This window comes from Oryctolagus cuniculus, chromosome 7 (assembly GCF_964237555.1).
Source record: "Oryctolagus cuniculus chromosome 7, mOryCun1.1, whole genome shotgun sequence".
NCBI classification, from domain to species: domain Eukaryota; kingdom Metazoa; phylum Chordata; class Mammalia; order Lagomorpha; family Leporidae; genus Oryctolagus; species Oryctolagus cuniculus.
In genome coordinates, this window is record NC_091438.1 from 56,048,227 (window position 1) to 56,058,183 (window position 9,957).

At 46.4% G+C, this 9,957-nt stretch overlaps 1 pseudogene; it reads right to left on the reverse strand.

Moving 5' to 3' along the window:
- Window positions 1-276: 276 nt before the first annotated feature.
- On the reverse strand, window positions 277-651 carry LOC127493662 (large ribosomal subunit protein P1 pseudogene; annotated as a pseudogene).
- Between the last annotated feature and the right edge of the window lie 9,306 nt (window positions 652-9,957).

The following is a 9,957-nucleotide window of genomic DNA, read 5'->3' on the forward strand; positions in this document are numbered from 1 at the left end:
TTCTGGGGAAGTCCTTGCAGCCTTCATTCTCTAATCTTGCCCTGTTTTTCTCTATTTCACTGGGTGCCAGTCACTCTCAGTACCATGCGAAACATCTCCCCCCTTCCCATTGTCCTCTGTAGAAATCAGCTCATCCCATCACCTGAGCTCTCAACTTCCCTTCGAAGGAAATCTGTCTCTTTCTATGGATTAATTACGTGACCTTTAGTTTTGTTTTTCTTCTTTCACTGCTCCTGCCTGAGTGTAAAAAATGTCATGTTTTTCTTTTTTATGAGTTCAGGTTTTTATTGCACATGTTGCAAGGGAAGTTTGGTCAAAAAGGCCAAAGCCAATGTCAATGCCGGACTCCTGGCTCTTCTTTGCCTCCACTTCCTTCTGTCAGTGGGGCCTGGGGCAGGGGGTGACCTCCTGCTGGTGCAGCATCAGCTACTGGCAGATGAGGTTCTGATGTTGACATTGGCCAGGGCCTTTGTAAGCAACTGGGGCCCAAAAGGTTCAACCTTCTATGCCGGCTGCTTTAAAGAGGGCATTGATCTTGACCTCTGTGACGGTCACGTGATCCTCGTGCAGGCTGAGGCTTGAGTAGATGCAGGCCAGCTTGGAGACAGAGGCCACAGAGTGGGCCTCGGCTTCCTTGGAAGGCCCCAGCATCCCAGTGGCTCCTGAGGAAAGGCTGGGTCACGGTTTTCAAGCTCTGCCATTTCCTTGTGTGTCTTCACAATTGCGTTTGAGAGAAAGCAAGGTGGAGTGCTGCCATCTGCTGCTTCATTTCTCAAATGCCTGCCATGATTGGGCTGGGCTGAAGCTGGGAGTTGGGAACTCAGTCTGGGTCTCTCTTGTGGGCGGCAAGGACCCAACGACTTGGGCCATCACTACTGCCTCAAACGATGCAAATTATCAGGCAGCTGGAGTTGGAAGCCACAGCCAAGAACCCAATCTAGGAACTCCACTGTGGGACACGGCTGTCTGAACGGCTGGGTGAATACCCACTTCTCCAGCTCTTCCCGATTTCCTGAGTCAACATGCTCCTTAAAGTCAGCCTACTCCATGAACAGGCCTCTGTATTGCTGTTTTTTCTTTTCTTTCTTTCTTCCTTTTTTTTTTTTTTTAAGATTATTTATCTATTTGAAAGGCAGAGTTACAGAGAGGCAGGAAGTTCATTTGGTGCCTTCACAATCTAGTCTCTCGGCACTGAGGGCAGTCTGAGAAAACTTAGGAGGGAACCCCAGTGCAGGGCATTGTACTGCCTGTGTCTGGCACAGTGATTTCAAGTTGGGACCACATGGATGTCCTATAACTGATGTAGTCGGGAGACAGGTTAAAATTGATTAGGTTTGTGAGCTGGAAGACCACGCCTTCACCATGCCCCCTGTGTGATCTCCTGCCCCTACCTGACCCCACCTGTATCCTCAGCTGCCAACCAGGCTATGTCACCACTCCCCCTTGGAAGTGGATAAAAGGCCTGGAAGATGGTGGGCCCAGTCCTTCATCTTCCCTTTTTTACCTTATTGCCTTTTGTTTTGCTTGTTGCCCCTTGCCTTGGGGGCACGTGGCCTTTGGGCATCAGCTCTCTCTGCCTTCTCTTTGCTACCCCTGATGAGCTGCTTGTGGCTGCATGTGGCTGCTGGCCTGCCCTCTGCTTGGTACGGCCCCAACTTACTCTCTAGACTTTTCTTTCTCCCTTAGATGAAGCTCTCCCTCTCCTATGCATTTCTCTCACTGAATAACATCCTTAAAAATGACCATGTCGTCTGATTTACTTGAGCCAGTATTTAGAATTCTTCTCTGAATTCCTGGAAGAACCCACACAGCTTATTCATTTCGGAAATATTGATAAGCAGATCGGTTTCATAATCACAGGAAACTCATTCATGTCGGTGTGGGTGGGGAGATAAGAACTCCTAAGTGTGACTGGCTGGGGTAGAAATTGGCCCTGCCTTTCCAGAGAGCACAGTTGCAGGATGTGGGACAGGTGCATGTGAACCTGCCCTCGACACAGCAGCTACAATCCAGAAACTCCAGCGCAAAGGAACATTAAGGCTGTTCGTGGTGAGGAATTAGAAGCGACCAGGAGCCTTCTATGGAGGAACAGAGAAGTCAAAAGCATCCTTAAAAATATTTTTTTTATTTTTTTATTTTATTTTTTTTATCTTTTATTTAATGAATATAAATTTCCAAAGTACGACTCATGGGTTACAATGGCTTCCCCCCCCATACCGTCCCTCCCACCCACAACCCTCCCCTTTCCCACTCCCTCTCCCCTTCCATTCACATCAAGATTCATTTTCGATTATCTTAATATACAGAAGATCAGCTTAGTATACCTTAAGTACATCCTTAAAAATATTATACTGCAGCTAGATGCTACATGCTCAGACTAGGTGGAATATGGATGGGAAAGAAAAAAGTGAGAAACAGAGTGAGAAAGACGATATCGCAGGGTAGTACTTATGCTAACCAAAGTCACATACACACTTAAACTCACTTCATATTTTGCAAGGGTACTTACATTTCCAAGGTTATGTATCCATGCTTTAGAATGAGTTTTATTTGGGGGAAGGGTTTGAGTGTGCAAATTAGGGATTGTATAAGTCTTTTTCTTATGATAAATTTTGGCACCTGAGGCCTGTGGAGCAGTTCACTCCTGCAGAAAGCAGGGAACGTGGCAGGGAGTGCGCCATTTATACGCAAGCCAGCAAATCCAGAGCCCAGAGCCCAAAACACCGCCTTCCGCCTTCCGGGGCTCTCAGAGGCCTCGCACTGGTAGGGACTGCCCCAAGGCCAGGGAGCAGACAACTGGAGACAGCTCCTATTCTTCAGAGCCCCCTGAAATTATTCATGCTGGCCAGTGCTAACTAAGCCTTTGGCAGCCTGCGTCTATGAAAACCACAGCAAGGATGCTGGCCCACATTTTCTCTCACTGACTATACTCCTATGGTTTTCTTTCTTTTCTTTTCTTTTTAAAATTAATTTATTTATTTGAAAGGCAAAGTTACAGAGAGAGGGAGAGGCAGAAAGAGAAAGAGAGAGAGAGAGAGAGAGAGAGAGAGAGAGGTCTTTCATCCACTGGTTAACTCCCCAAATGGCCACAATGACTGGAGCTGGGCGGAACTGAAGCCAGGAGCTCCAGGTGTGGAATGCAGAGCCCCCAGCACTTGGGCCATCTTCCACTGCTACCCCAGGCCATAGCAGAGAGCTGGGTCAGAAGTGGAGCAGCTGGGACTAGAACCGGCGCCCATATGGGATGCTGGTGCTGCAGGTGGAGGCTGAGCCTACTGAGCCACAGTGCCAGCCCTGGGTTTCTTTCTTTTAAAAAATTTATTTTCAGCCAGGAGCCAGGAACTTAATCTGAGTTTCCCATATGGATTGCAGAGATCCAAGTGCTTGAACCACTATAGGTGCCTCCCAGAGTTTGTATTAGCCAGAAACTAGAATGGGAAGCAGAGCTGGGACATGAACCCGGGCACTCTGATAGGGAATGCAGGCATCCCAAGTGGTGTCTTCCTACCATGCCAAATGCCTGCCCCACACCTGTGACTCCCATGGCAGCATCTCCTGACCAGCTTCCCCGCGGCATGTGCCCCACCTCCTGTTTCTGGAGCCCTTTGAGTACAAAAGCTTCCAAGGTGGAGTCTGGCCCAGCAGTTAAGATGCTGGTTAGGACATTTGAGGCTCGCATCGGAGTACCTGTGTTGGATCCTTGGCTCTGGCTCCTGGGTCCAGCATTCCTGCTGATGCAGATCCGGGGCCGTAGTGGTGATGGTTTGAGTAGCTGTGTTCCTGCCACCCATGTGGGAGACCTGAATTAAGTTCCTGGCTCCGGGCTTTGGCCTCCAGTCATTGCGAGCATTTGAGGGACAAACCAGCAGGTTGGAGTTCATCTCTCTCTGCCTGTTGAATGAATAGATTAAAAACAAAAACAACAGCAACAACCAGGGGCAGCCGTTTGGCGCAGTGGTGAAGACGCCGCTTGGGACACCTGCATTCTACATCGGGGGGCCTGGCTCTGCTTCTGATGCGGCTTCCTGCTAATGTGCATCCCAGGAAAGAGCAGATGCCGGCTCAAGTCGTAGGGTCCCTGCCGGCTATGTGAGAGACCTGGATTCAGTTCTGGGCTTCTGGTTTCTGCCTGGCCCATCCTTACCTGTTGTAGACATTTGGGGATTGAACCAGCAGATAGAAGATCTCTGTCTCTATCTTTTCCTGTGTCTTTGCCTCTCATATAAATAAAATATAAATAAATAAATATTAAAAAATCCTCTGTCTCCATGACAGTCATTTCATGTCTCTTCTTATTTGATTAAATAAATTCAGGATACATTTAAAATATGACTGAATTAAGAATAATGGCACAGAGGAGTCTTGCTTTGACCACGGGGAAAACGGATCATCAAGGGAGCAGTCCGAGTAATCCGACCTCAGAACCAAAATAGAAATCCCCCAAGAAGTCCACCCCCGGCCCCCGCCGACTTGTCCCCTCTTATCTGCCCCATGTTCAGCCTTGAGCACTAAGGCAGACTGTCCAGTCTATCACGTAAAGCAGTGGCCCCAGCCACATTCTCTGCCTGAACAAATGACGCAGAGCATCCGCTGCAGGGCTCCGGGAGTCTAAACTGCAGGCTGTGTCTCTGGGCACCGCAGCAGGGGAATGTGCTGTATCTTGGAAGGCTTCCTTTTTATGCAAACCTAGCATTTGGTGAATCACAGCTTGGGAAGTGCTGTGCTGATGAGAGTTGGTGGGTGCTGGATCGCACTGGAGGGACGTGGTAGGGGTTATCTGGCCAGTCTCCGACTTTCATTAAGACAGGTGCCATTATCTCTGTCCCTGTATTCAAGGGACAAAACTGAATACACGTTGAGTAAGAACTGAAAGACCAACCTGGGACCTTGGCTTTTACTATGTAAGATGACATTGGACTACATAGAGATATTTTCCCTAAATGCTTAAATAAGCATGATGAAAACTGTATTAACCTCACTCTATTAACTCTAGCATATAGTCTGCACCATGGCATTTTATGAAACTGTGTATCTGTGACAAAGTTTCTGACTTTTTGTTATAATAAGTACAAATTCATTAGCTTATATGGTTGGAAGTTAGCCTGTTTTCATATAAATTTCTCAAACTACAAGCTCTGTCGACTTAAATATTTATTTTGGGGCACTTTCTTATTTGTTACTTTTCTATTGATGTTGATCCAAAATCATATTTTAGAAATTAACTTTTTATTCTCCCTCATTTTTATCCACTTGGGATAATCCTAGAGGGCATGAAGACTTACATTAAAATCAGGGTTCTAGTCACAGCCACAAGCCACTGTCACCTTAAATTTGAGGGGGAAGAGGCAGTGAGCAGGAAAGTCTCCTGTGGGTACCCGAGGGTTAATGGGGTTCCCAGGGGTGAAGTGCTTGGAACAGGCTTGGTGCAGAGCAGGCTGCAGACCCGCTCGCCAAATGCACCCGATACACAGTTTCAGAAGGGAGTTAGACCCGGGTGCAGTGCTGCCAGGCTCGTTTCCACATGAATATAGGTTTCGTAGAGGACTCGGAGAAAATAAGCAGTTTCCCCTTTTTATAGTAAAGAAAGAAGTCAGTGTTTCTGACTGTATTTTTTCTTTCAACCAAGGGGAAAAAAACCCAACAATCTCAAGGCTTTAAATAAAACTCATTCCTTTGAACAAGACTTGTTGTTACTTGGACAAAAAACCAAGTGGATTTCATTACTCACCAGCAGGAACCCACATGACTCGGGGTATAAAATATACCTATTAATAGTGAGGCGCCTGTGGCTCTCTTATTTTGAAGATGATGGCTCAGCCAGCTTTACAAATCACAGATTTTTCTTCAAAGAACCTATATTTTCTTCATTTGTCAGAAATGACACTGGGCAGAGAGTTTCTGGAATTTATTCTATCAATCCTGTAAGCTGCATCTTAAACCTTTGCAGGTGAATTCTTGTCCAAGACTTATCATTTTTTGAATATTGGGTGTAGGTGCCATAAGTAGTAATTCAAAAGGAAGAAAATTTCAGAAGTCGCTTGCTATACAAACACCACGATTTGTGGAATGTTTACAGGCTAGAATAGGAATGTACAACTCATAATGTAAATCAGCTATCAGCTGGGAAGAGTTCTTGTCACCATTAGACTCTTGGTGGCAAGTTCTCATAAATACATGTTTGGAGATCGGGAGACAGGATTTGATGAATGTTTTATTCTCTACCCAAAAAGGCATTTTTTAACCACCAATTTTTTTCTGTGAGAAAAAGTTCTGTTCTGCCAAAGAGAACATATTTCAGAGAGAATAATTTAGGGTGTCCAGGGAACTCAGAAACCATCAAAAGAAGCCAACCAGAGTTGTAGAGTGACCACAGGCCCTCTCACTGCTTTGGAGAGAAAACAGCAATTGCATTTTAGAAGGAGAATTAATTTTAATGTGTCAAATTTTACCTCAGTGTCTCCTCCTTGCTTTTCATGTTTAATGTTTTATGGAGTTCATCTTGCAAAAAAGCCTTTCTTAAGTGCATAGTATTTCCAAAGCCTTTAAAGAGAGAGAAGTTGATTCCAATCCCCAAACCTGGGTCCAATATTCCATTTCTCATATAATACCAAATGTGCTTGCCAATTTAAAAACTTCACTGATGGGGCAGGCGCTGTGGCGTAGAAGGTTAAGCTGCCGTCTGTGGCACCAGCATCCCATACGGGTGCTGGTTGGAGTCCCTGCTGCTCCTTTTCTGATCCAGCTCCCTGCTGATGGCCTGGGAAAGCAGCAGAGGATGGCCCAAGTGCTTGCAGCCCTGCCACCCACGTGGGAGACCCAGAAGAAGCTCCTGGTTCCTGGCTCCTGGCTTCGGATCGGTGCAGCTCCGCTGTTGTGGCCGTCGTCTGGGGAATAAACCAGTGGATGGAAGACCTCCCCCCCCTTCTTTCTCTCTCTGCCTCTCCTTCTCTCGGTCTGTAACTCTGGCTCTCAAATAAATAGATTTTTTTTTTAAAAAGTTTACTGAATGTGGGAAGTTTGACAAGTGGTAAGAAAGTAAAAATATGATCGTTCTTCTTAAACATGACTCGAAGAAGGCCTTCAAACTAGGGGTTTTCAATCTTTCTGTGAGGTGGAATGCTTAGTTGGTTGATTTCACATCTTTGTCTCACATCTTGCCACTTAAATCCTTTTTAGGAATGCTTTCTGATGTTTTTTTTATTTTTTATTTTTTATTTATTTATTTATTTTTGACAGGCAGAGTGGACAGTGAGAGAGAGAGAGACAGAGAGAAAGGTCTTCCTTTGCCGTTGGTTCACCCTCCAGTGGCCGCCGCAGCCAGTGCGCTGTGGCCGGCGTACCGCGCCTATCTGAAGGCAGGAGCCAGGTGCTTCTCCTGGTCTCCCATGGGGTGCAGGGCCCAAGCACCTGGGCCATCCTCCACTGCCTTCCCTGGCCACAGCAGAGAGCTGGCCTGGAAGAGGGGCAACCGGGACAGAATCCGGTGCCCCGACCGGGACTAGAACCCTGTGTGCCGGCGCGGCAAGGCGGAGGATTAGCCTACTGAGCCACGGCGCCGGCCCTGATGTTTTCTTAAGTTAAATTTGTATGATTCTCCTGATACAATCTTTTTTCATAATAGCTGTTGAATGTATTCTGAATGGTTCACAAAATTAAACCTGAGCACGACGTACATATGCCAATGCTTTCATTACCTCAGACTGGGGCTCTCGGGGATGTTTGCAGCCCAACACCTTCACTTGTGGATATTCTGCTCCTTTATTAGCAAAATCTATTTTCTCTGTCCTGTCTGAACATTTCTGCCATGCCAGACACTTTTCCTTCTATTTATTTATTTATTTAAAGTTTATTTACTTATTTGAAAGTCAGAGTTACACAGAGAGAGGAGAGGCAGAGAGAGAGAGAGAGGTCTTCCACCCGCTGGTTCACTCCCCAATTGGCTGCAACAGCCGGAGTTGTGCTGATCCGAAGCCAGGAGCCAGGAGCTTCTTCCAGGTCTCCCACATGGGTGCAGGGGCCCAAGCACTTGGGCCATCTTCTACCACTTTCCCAGGCCACAGCAGAGAGCTGGATCGGAAGTGGGGCAGCCAGGACTAGAATCAGCGCCCATATGGGATGCCAGCACTGCAGGCAGCAGCTTTACCCACTACACCACAGTGCCAGCCCCAGACTTTTCTTTTTAAACCCAGTGGTACCTCTATATTCCAAAAAGCTGTACCTATGAAATTTATATTTATTATATTTATTAAATAAAAGTTTAAAAATAACAAGTAATTCTAGACTATGAAGTCTTAAAATGATGAGTTAACTTGGTATTCTCAGATGTATATCAAACAGCAACTGTCTACACAAACTACACTGTCACATACTGCATGTTAAATATCTTTTGTATTTTCCCCAATTAAATCTTTGTGGCAAATCACCTAAAATAATGATAATAATAATAAGTAAACAATATATGAAAAAATAAACCCAGTGGTACTATTTGGTTGTTTAAGAGCAGCAATAAATTCCTATTATTTTTAAAGCCTAAAAAAAGTAAGAATTGTGGTATTTACTTGATTCTGTGGTGATGCAATCATTTAATGGAAATGTTTGGCAACTGAACCTCTCAAATATGAGACATCTCCCAATTTCAGGAAAGTTAAATTGTGGGAAGTAAAGCACATCTTATAAGAAGTCCACTAGATGTGGAAAAATGTTCCAGACATATTTTTAAGTGAAAGAAGTACAGAGCAGCATTGCTAACCTGTGTCACAGCCAGGCCCTGCGTGTTCCAAGCAGGTATACTTCTTGCTTCTGTAACAACTCAAAGCAGGTGAACTGTCGCTCCCCCTCTTCGTGGAGGAACGACACAGGACCCTGCGCTGTTCTTTCATCTGCTCGGCCCTCCCCGGGTTTGCTGCTGGTTCTTCCCGGGTTGGCTGCTGGTCCTTCCCGGGTTGGCTACCATCCCTTCCACCTCCGTGGAAGGGCGGTTCCCCCTGCCACATTCCCCACTTCCGCAGGGGAGCGGCACACCGCCGGCCGGCTCTCTCGGGGGCTGCACAGGTGTTCCCCTTAGATGTTCCCCTTAGATGTTCCTGGTGCATGCCGTCTCTCTCCTCCTTTATAGTCCTCCTCCGCCAATCCCAACTCGGCTGCCCACACGCCGAGCACGCCGCTCTCCTCCAATCAGGAGCAAGTCCTACAGTTTATTGGCTGAACTGGAGGCAGCTGTGTAGAAGCTGTTTTCTCCTCTCCCAGCGCCATATTGTGGGAGAGCAGATGCATAGAATAAGTCTTAATTCCAGTAACTCAGTCTAGTCCGAGTTGCTCCCCACAGTGAACAGCTTCTTGGGGTGACTCTCTTCCAGTCATGTGGAGCTAAGGTGGAAAGAGGCGCCTGTCATCTTCAACGTGGTCACCTCCATCTCAGCCAGCTCGGGGGAGACAGGCATGTGGGGCAGCAGGAGAGGGAGGCATTCGTAGCCAGGCCTAGAAGATATGTATGTCGATCTACCCACGCTCCACTGGGGAGGGCAGTCACATGACCACGTCAAGGCAGGCTGGGAAATGCTTGCCCGGTGTGCTCTGGGGAAGGTGCGAGAACAGATTTTACCTAGCAGTCTCTGACACTCAAGGGTACTTCACAAAGTTTATAGACAACAGGATTAGAAGGTCAGTTTATTTTGATACAAATTTTTTCTTGAAATATAAACATATGAAGCGTGTCAAAACAAGTTTCTGAAATATGCGTACTGCGGAAAAACTCTGTGGGTTTCAAAAAATTTTTGCACCAAATAAACTTGTATATATTTTAAGATTTTTAGATTTATTTATTTGAAAATCAGAGTTACACACAGAGAGAAAGAGAGGCAGAGAGAGAGAGAGAGAGAGAGAGGTCTTTCATCCACTGGTTCACTCCCCAGTTGGCCACAACGGCCAGATCTGTGGCGATCCGAAGCCAGGAGCTTG